Below are 10370 nucleotides of genomic sequence, written 5' to 3' on the forward strand. Positions count from 1 at the left end.
CACTAAGGAAGTACGAATTGCAATGGATGATGCAGAAAAAAATTAGAAACAGAAGCAATGACAAAATTCAAACAAAAGATCTGACGGAACTTAAATTTCTCTAACCTCAGTTACATTATACAGTCCACCTGTTAAAAGTTAATCCTCTGTACTGAGGAAACATTGGTCAGTCATTATGAATGACCCGAATACCAATCAACTATTTATAAGAGCAGGTATCATGGCCTTTAGACGGAGGAGATCGTTACCTCATCTCGTCAACTCGACCAATGAAGGTTCTGCTACTTTATTTAAGCAGCACAAACATGTGCAAGATAGATTTTAACAATCTCAAAACAACTAATGATTTTTGTTAAGATTAGTTTTATACTATATACATAAACTCGTCTGTCTTCTATAAATAAATAGTATCGGAATCACATGTATATACTGTCCTTGATATCTCATTATATAAATATAACTGGCAGGACAGCTGATGATTGGAGGCCAATGATCCAATATCCATGAAATATAAATGTAAATGTTTATAACAATGATTTATATGACCTGACTTTAGAAAGGGTTTGAGGGGGTAGACCTAGTGTAAGGGACTCAACTTTTGAAATCAGTAATATGCTTGTATCACATTCAATTTCACAAAAGCCTATCAGGCTTCCATTTGAAACAGAATGAAATAAGTTACTTTGATGCTTACATGAGATGGATGTAAAACGCTGAATACAAACATTATAATGACTTGTAAGAGTTATGTCCCTTAATCTAGGTCTATCTCCTTAATATTCAATAACAATTAACTAAAACGCTTCTAAAGAATTCTTGTCCAATCATTCACTGTCACTACAATTTATACCAAGGACACCTATTCTAGTGAGACCTATAATATAATTTGACAATTTGTGATGAATTAAATTGTGGGTGGGGCTTGTTTCTTAATACATTATGAAAACGCGGAAAAAGTACCAGTCATTTATTTCTTGAATTCTGAATTTTGAATTCTGAATTTCGAATTCTGAATTTCGAATTCTGAATTTTGAATTCTGAATTTCGAATTCTGAATTTTGAATTCTAAATTTTGAAGGTCCTTCTCGGTTTCCGCATCAACAGGTTCTTCAAAGCGAAATACAAGGATTATGATTTAATATTGAACTGTAAACGTTTATTCAAAATTCAAAAATATACATATCAAAAACGCTGTCAATGTTTTCTATTACGAAAAAGACATTTACTTACACTAATGACATTTTTTAAATTTGGAATTATTGAAAGAGTATACATCAGTTACATTGAAATTAAGGTACGAAATTACTCAAACGGCAGAAATGAATCACTCAACTGAGTACAAAGTGTTATTCAAGAAACTGTACAGTATATACATTTCCAGTTTCATATAGTCAGCGAAAAGCAAGATGGCCCTCTCAATTGTTAACTAATAACATAAAGTACAACATAATTGGTATGAACTTGTAGCTCGTTTCTGTCTGGTATAGTAAGTAAATTTGTAACCAATTTATATAAAATGCAAATAAAATAAGTGTCTCGGTGAATTAATTGGTATGTTTATATTGTCGAACTTTATACAAAATAGGTGTATTTTGAGCGTCACAAAGAACATCCTATATCCTGGTGTCATCGGTTCTCAATAGCATATCAAATGTTGTTTCAATAATTTTTGAACAACGTATTAAGTACCATTCTATGTAAGAATCAGGCAATGGGTGGCACATCATATTTCTCAATTGGGTCTTTTTTGTCTTAAGTACATTCAACACGTCTAGAAAACAACTGAACAGCTATTTAAATTTATCCTGAAGCATCGGTGATTTTGATATTTTGACTGCTTATATAAGGCAAAAGTTCGGGAAAGTTTTCCCGTCATTTTCCACAGTGCATTTCAACAAAATTAATCTATCAATATCTTAAAAAGGCAAACTTTTCAAACACTCTGACAGTAATTTCTTGAGGTTATGAGGTATAAATACTTGGATTATGCAATAGAATGTCAGTGTATTTTTTCTTCATGTGCCACGCCTTATACTTGTTTTGCCTGATTCTTAGACGGAGAAGTACTTTAAATAGCTACAATTTTAAAGTCATTATAAGAACTGGTCGTCGTTTTTTTTATTTTCTCAGAAAATTGGCGAGATTTCATGTTTACATTGTGAGAAAAACACATTTTAGTTAGGTAACCTATCAATAAATTTAAGGGTACTACGTCATCAGTTCTCGATAGGGATATAACTTCCTGTATGGAGGACATGAGAGACATAATTGGAAAGTGAAAATAAACAAAAAATAATTCAATATATTTTTATCAATATTTCATAGTTTCAGGATCCATATATTACTTCCAATGAATGTTATAATTTATTAACTTTGATATGGCTAAAAATTTTAATCACATCACATGATATGGTGTTCCAATCATAGAAGCAAAGATGTAAAAGATTATTCTATTATAATTCGCCCAAAATTAATAGGCTTTTCATATTATTGCTCTTCTATATCTCTTAAAACATTGATAACGTCATGATGTTTTTAGCGTTTTCTGGTAAGAAATATTAAGATACGACCACTATACATTTGTTATTGACATAGCCATGCCTATATCCTGACTGCGTATGACCGCTGAATACATTATATATTACTTTCAATAAAATGTGTTTACATTCAAAATGTGAGCTGGGAGAGGTGGGCGTTAAGAATATGAGCTTTTTGGAGTTTAAGAGAAAGGTAAAATATAAAATAAGTTTATTGGTATTATACATACCTTAATACGCAACATAGAGAAATTAAAGCCCGATGGAATCAAGGAAGTGTTCAGTTGGTTAATTCTTTGTGAATAAACCATACTTGCAATTTTGCGTTTTCTGTCATATTGCCTATGAGCATCGCTATCGAGAATTGATGACTATTGAGGACAGATGAATGCACGATATAGATAATAGTGTAAATGATGTGCCACATGCTGCTATTGAAAGAGTAATCAAGGGAACCAAGGTTATAGCGGCAATCAAAAGAATGTAATCCAGGACAAAGACCATACCTGGAAAACAGACATGCACAACAAAGAACATAAAGTAACTAAAATCATACATACAAAGTAACAAAAGCAAATGAGCAACTCTAACTCCTCTAAAAACTGGGAGCATGGACCAGGTGCATCGGTAGGGTAAACGTCCTCTGCTTTTCTAGAAACACCCGCTGAGTTGCTCATAAAAAGTCAAGTCCGGGACAAACAAACGAGGAAAGGAAAACTATACCCGTTGAATAAAATCAGTTTTCATGGTGCAGATGGATACACTTCAATATTTTAGCAACATAACCCTGTTCCAGGAGCCTATTTGTTAGAGTTCTAGCGCGATACAAAAAGTTTGCGTAGTTTCGGCAAGCTCTGGCATAACGTATTAGTTATGATATGAACACTCCATACGCAAGTGCTGAAGAGATGTTGCCACAGATGCAAGGAAAGTTGACAATTCTGAATGAAAAGTCATCACGTTTGTCCTCTTTTCCTTTACCATCGATTTCTAAGTGTAGGTCAAGATATGAAGCTGACTTCACAGTGTCTGTAGTATTCTTTGTCTCAAGTTTGTTTTGGGCAGGTGCAATGTATTGAATCCTCGAAATTATGATTGTTTAAATATGTCAGAGCCAATCCTTGTCAGTGTGCGTATTATCTTACAAAATAACGTCATAGATAATTACCCGGTCACTAGTTTTGCCCATGTTTACATTCAAACTTTACGTTAATTTCTGACCAAACTTGGTACATTTAAGGTATGTGTCAAAGAGAACAACTATCTTCTGAATGAATGCAGACGTTTGTTGTCAACAGTTTACAATCATTTTGAAGTGTGTATTTTCCAACAGTTTTGCATTATAGATGTATGTTTAAACCTTCTTTCATCGTCATGATAGTTGTATGCATATTGTATTTATGTTTATGAGTACATGAGTACTTAAAGTAATATTTTGCATTGAATCTGACCAGAACATTTATTTTGAAACTTTGCAAGATATTTTTAGAATTATTACATTACTTCACGTCTTGCATGTATGGAAAGCCAAACTGGCAGAAACTTTGAAACATTTATAATACACATATAGTTGAAATTGGGTTCATAATATTGAACATGTTCTCTTTGTTTTGAATTCTGTGTTTTTTTGCATATTAATGTTTGTAAATTATTTTTGATTATTGTAGACTTTTACCCTCTCCGGCGGTTTGGATCGAGTTAATAAAGTTCACAGTTTTGATTATATAATGCTTATCATTTTTAATTATTTTTTAAAAAGAAATACACATGATCTCTCTCTTTTGCAGGGAATAAAGATTACAAAACTCCGAAAATATGGCCTTGAGAGGGCTCACTATTGGTAGTAGCATTAATTTCTATAAAATCAAATTATTGTTTTTCAAATATGAGGGGGGCTCTGGGCTCCTCTTGGATACACCTCAGTTTTTCCTGAACTTCAATAAAATTTTAATTATAGTACACACGTATAAAGTTCGATGTTTGAAGAGGGCATAGATTTTAAAGGTGTACATAGCTCTGCTTACCACCATTTCAGCTTAAAACTCAATTTATGGTTTTTCAAAGTGCAAATAAAATCTTGATACAAAACATTCTGTTTTAATCTAGTAGACAATGGTATTTCCATGATTGACACATGAAAAATGTAATTGATAGTATGTATAAATTTATCCCCGAGATGCCTGAAGATGAATAAGTGAACTGACCAAACCTATCTTTGAAATTTCGTTTTGTTTGTTGCTATATCTACACAATATATGGAGAACTCTTCAAATTTCGTATGTTATGTTTAACCTGTTGTACGTGTATGCATTTTTTTGCATTAAAATATTCATAATTTAGATTTTTTGGAAAAAAAACCGTTATTGGAAAACATAATAATTACATTATAGTGAATGTTTGTTGAAAACGTAATTATAACATTTCTGCAAGCATACGTTTTTACGTTTTAAAGACATTTCTAAAAATGTTTTCAGTCTTTTCAAGGAAACGTTTCTATAACATTTTTATTACGTTTTTGTGCTACCTGGGTATATCACCTTCAGTCCGACATAAATAAAGATGGCTACGTTTTCTCTGTTTGTACTCAGGCTCAAGAAAAACTATTGAAAAATTAAGGAAAAACTATTGAAGTTGATCTTATGATATGTGTATTGTTATTTCTGGCTGCAGAATACACAAATCCATATTGAGTGTAGAATTCCAGAATTGTAGAATCGTCTTGTCTTAGTATAGAGTGATTTGTTTAAAAAAAAAAAAACGTGCATATATTGTTTCCCTAGTTCCTTTATATTTAGTAAATTAGTAACTTTATGTGAATGAGTTAAACTTTCATGCTTGGCAGACCATTACTTAATGAAGTTCCTTGGAAAAACCAAGATATTCAAACCTTCCTTCCATTGAACATAGATAAAAATCTCTTTACAAGTTTAGATCTTCTTGGCTATTTTCCAGTTAACTATCGAATGCAGTGCATCAGGTAATGACTAGAGAAGTCACACTGTATACCTTGACACCTCAAACTGTATTTGCTATATAGTTGATTTTTTTTATATCTGAAACTTTTATATTACAATCAACAAGTTACACAGCGGCAATACATGTCGTGAAATTATATGTTATGTGTGTATACATACTTTGTCCAACATACAAAACTTGTCTTGTCCCCTTTTCATTGCCCCCTTTAGTAAGTTTTGAGAGAATTATTTGTACAACATGTTGACATTTTTAGACATTTTAAGAAGATCCGATATTAAATTGCTGTTAAGTTTACTCCGCGTTGAAAAATAGAAAGTGCCTTATTTTTGTGTATGACTGCTTAGGATGTTGCCTCATGAAAAGTTTCCTTAGTTCTTTAATCTATTTTATGTTTGTATTTACTCTACAATTGTCTGTAGAGTGAAAACTTTCTAAACTGAACTTTAATAATATCCGATCCTCTATTTAACAATTTTAATCCTCGATACTATTTGTACACCAAAAAACTATCGAAACCAAACCAAGTACAAAAGAAATAAGTACAAGAAATAAAACAGAATATTCTATTAGTGCAACAGTGAAATCCATTTAATCCATCCTAAAATATTCCTGAAATTGTGCTCAACAAACATTAATATACAAACAAACAAACAAAAAAAAAGAAAATAAAGAAATAAAATAAAATAAAATAAAAAAAAAAGAAAAAGAAAAAAATCAAAACAAAAATCGAGAATTCCAATTGTACTAGGACATATTTGAATTCCGATTTGCCCTGGGAGGATTCTGGATCCTCCTGGATTTCAATATGCCCTGTTAGGTTATTGTTTGTTGACAAGGGAGGTAATCTGCTAGAAACTTTAAAAATATATATACTTCGATATGTAGTTGAGAGATATCGTGCATCATTTATATTTTAACAATCTATTTTTTTAAAATAAAAGGTTTATCTTAAGTCAACAACTCTTTAACTACCAAATATGAATAGGAAAGTAAAATTAAATATAACACAGGAGAACACCCAAGCAAAAATATAAAAAGGACAAAATTTAAAAGATTTGAGGAATTTACTTAGCAAATGATTTACCTAGGGGAATAGTACATTCTCTGCAATTTACATGACTTGACTGACAGGGGTTTCGTTTTTATTTCGGCATACTCTATGCCTAATGTATGTTGTTTTTAAACATAATACCTCATCCGAATTTGTCATTTGTTCTTTGTTTATATTTTTTAATATGCGCATATTTCTTGGTCTGAAGTTATATACCGCATTATATACAATTATCAGCTTTCCTCTTTTTTTATATTTCCTTGCGTGATACATTGTATATAAATTTCTCAATTTTTCTTTGTGGAGTTTTACAATTATTTAATACCTATTATTATTATTATTATTATTATTATTATTATTATTATCATTATTACATAACATATGTATAGCGCATTATCTATATCTACCATTACCCAAAGCGCTTTACATACAAAACATATATGCGATACATTAAAAAAAATATCAATATAAAAATTAATAGTATACATAAATATATTGTCTCCTCTCTACATAAGTTTGTGTTTTTTGACTTGTAGAAGGTAACAATTACCGGAGCGTAAAGATTTAGAGGATCTATAGGTAGAAAACAGTCCTTTCCTGAAGGTTTCTTACGCCGTCCCATGGATTACTTTGAAAACATAAAATAAATTTTTGTAAATGACAGCGAAACTGTATTGGTAACCAATGAAGAGTTACTAGAACAAGTGGTGTGATATGACCATCTTCTTAGTTCTTGTTATAAGTCTTCTTTTCGTATATTTAAAACGCTTGAGTTTTATTTTACAAATCGATCAGCCTTTCTCCATTTAGGAAAAATATGTCAATTTCACAAAACAATATGTCTATTCATATCATTTTCTTCGAACGAAGATTGACATTTTAGGCATCGATTGGTATTGCAATAATCCTTTTGGTTACAACCGTTTGATAGAGATGATTTAACAGTAAAAAAATGTTTAAGAAAGTGAAATACCTTTAAATATAATTGCTCTGAACTGTTTAACAACTAAATAAGATATCTTCTATTTTGTTATTCTCCTTGACGCTTGTATTCTTCAGTTCTTTATAGAATGCTTTGTATGTATTACAATCAATGTTTGTTTTTTTTCTATAAAAGGACAGTTACGATATTTTTATTATTGTCTCGACTTATTTCGAACGTTCGAAATTCATTCTAGACGATGCAGAGAGTCCTTGCATAAAATGCAAGAATATTGCGATGTCGGGAAAAAGTGTTTTTATGCCACGTTACCCAATTGTCAAATGTCATTTGATTTGAATTACATTGTATGTCCGAGTATTTCGAAAGGCATGCCTGCAGTGGTTGGGATGAAAGGAAATGAACGACTGGTGCTGTGAGGAACTTGGTAACTTTAACACTCGCAATTTAATGTTACGGAAAGCGCGATTGATTAAAAGTCGTATAGTAAATCATTTGTTGTTATTCAATCTGGATCGCCTCTGTGCACTAAGTTTGCCGCGTACTACTTACTACTCATACAATTTTTCAAGAGAATATTAGAGTAAAAGTGATTTTATTAAATATGTGCTGGCGAAATTTTTCATCAAAGTAAAGATACTTCTAGTGCATTATTTACATAAAATCTCTTTATTTCCAACCATAAACGATCAATAATATATATCTCAGCGTCTTAAATGAAACTTGCCTATCTGTCATAGATATTCTTTCAGATTAATGTTAAAATAGATAAACAGTTAGACAGATATACGAAACAAGTACTATCTTTAAAAAAAAAGATAAAAAAAAATATTCCTTTTTTTTCTAAGTTTCTAAATTTCTTTCAAGAATAGATTAAATGGCACGTCATTTCAAATTTTCTATACAGTTTTTTTTTCGAACTCCACTAAGTTATCATTGGCCAATCGGGAAATAGAATTGCGATCAGGTGACTTGCGTTTACATAGAAGAGCGTCCTTAAGGTCAAGGGGTAAAAAGCGAAACTGTGTCGGAAAAAGAACGGAAATGGTGAAATGTAACAAATGCAACAGCGTATAATCTAAATATAAAATAGTAAATACCTTCAAACATTACCAAAAGGTCTTCAAAAAATGTAAACACACCTTTAAATAAGCTCTGGAAGGTCTACGACAAAGTAATAAAATCCATATTAACTGAACGATGACAATTCTTAAAATCAAATTGAAACGTAATATAACGACAAGAAGACCCATTATATACCAATATTTCCAAATTGCGGAAAGGCGCATAAAATTTGTGGTTTGGTTAGACAACTTTTATAGGCCTTTACAATTCGCTTTAATGTAAAGTCAAAAATTAACTGAAACAACAAACAAACGCACCATTTATTAATACACCAAAATCCAGCAACGCTTGTAGTTACTGAAAGCTAACCCAGAAGAATTAAAGAATTACAATACCATCAAAACTGTCAGCATTAGAAATGAACGGTCACTACAATACCAATTGGAGTAGTAACGTAAAGTGCTAAATGGGCAAGATTCGACTTAGTGCAATACTAAAACATAACTTTTTACATAGGTATGCAATCAGGGGTCGAACATCTCTATTTGTGAAAATAATGTTTAAAGAATAGACAAAAATTAGAAAGTCGTATCCTTTACCAATTAGTCTACTGAGGGCAGTCGATAAACCCGATAGATTTTGTTTCAAAGAATGTGCTTTATAGACTTTATTGCCTTAAGAAACTATATAAGCAATATCATGTTTAATTAAGAACCAGCAAGTGCTATTACATTCTTGTATCAAAGTTTTGTAACGGTGGAAGAACTAGGTAAATGTTTTGAGAAATTTGTGATATCTTTATCCTTTATGCAAAAGCTTATTTGTAGGGAATGTGTTACTTTCATTAAATTCTGACAATTAAAAATTACAAATAGGAGCGAACCGGACCAGTTGTGAAATGTTAATATTATAAGAGGGTGCTTTAGGACTATCACCATCTAGGTATTAACAATAGGAAAATCAAAATCATCACTATTGTCATAAATTTTAGTTAAAAGGTTTCCATCTTCTACTGTAATACTTAAATCAAGGAACGATTTACGAGTACTATTATTGTTAGATTTTGGGTGTTAAAATTATTCAAGGCCAAAATATCGTCAATTTTTTATTGAATTCATGCAACAGGTCATGTTTTGAAGGATCTTTAAGTAGTTTAGCCATGAAATTCGATTCACAGCAATAGAGAAACGAATCAGCTATAAGAGGAGCACAATATGTACCCATTGGAATACCAGCAACTTATCTGTGTAGAGTATAACTAAATCAATTGATGTACTTATTCCGTCTTCAATCTCTAAAAATGGATTGTACCTATTACAACAAATTAATTAAAAACCAGATTTATCAAATAACCATTTGATTAAATATAACAATTGTTCTTTTAAAAGTTCTCAGAGTAATCAAAGGAACCACGATTCTCGCGGAAATCAAAAGAATGTAATCCAGGAATAAAGACCAGACATGGGAAACAGACAAAGACAACAAAGAACATAAAATAACCAAATCAATACATTCAAAGTAACATACGTAAATGATCGGACATCACTAGAAATTGGGAGCATGGACCAGGCTTCCTTGGACAAGTAGTTGAATATGTCATTTACTAATTCAACTAGACCAGTAAATTCATGCCGCATATTGTTAATATATACTAGACACTAAATAATCTGCATCACATCTAGCAGTTGGGGGAATTTCTTAAATGTCACGATTTAAAACATGTTTTTTTTATTTCGTGAATTTGTTTTTCAACGCCATAAAAACTGAGATGTAAAACATCAAGCAATACATGTATAATTGT

This window comes from Perna viridis, chromosome 2, assembly GCF_037379345.1.
Source record: "Perna viridis isolate PV_CMFRI_1.1 ecotype Kerala chromosome 2, ASM3737934v1, whole genome shotgun sequence".
In the NCBI taxonomy this organism is placed as follows: domain Eukaryota; kingdom Metazoa; phylum Mollusca; class Bivalvia; order Mytilida; family Mytilidae; genus Perna; species Perna viridis.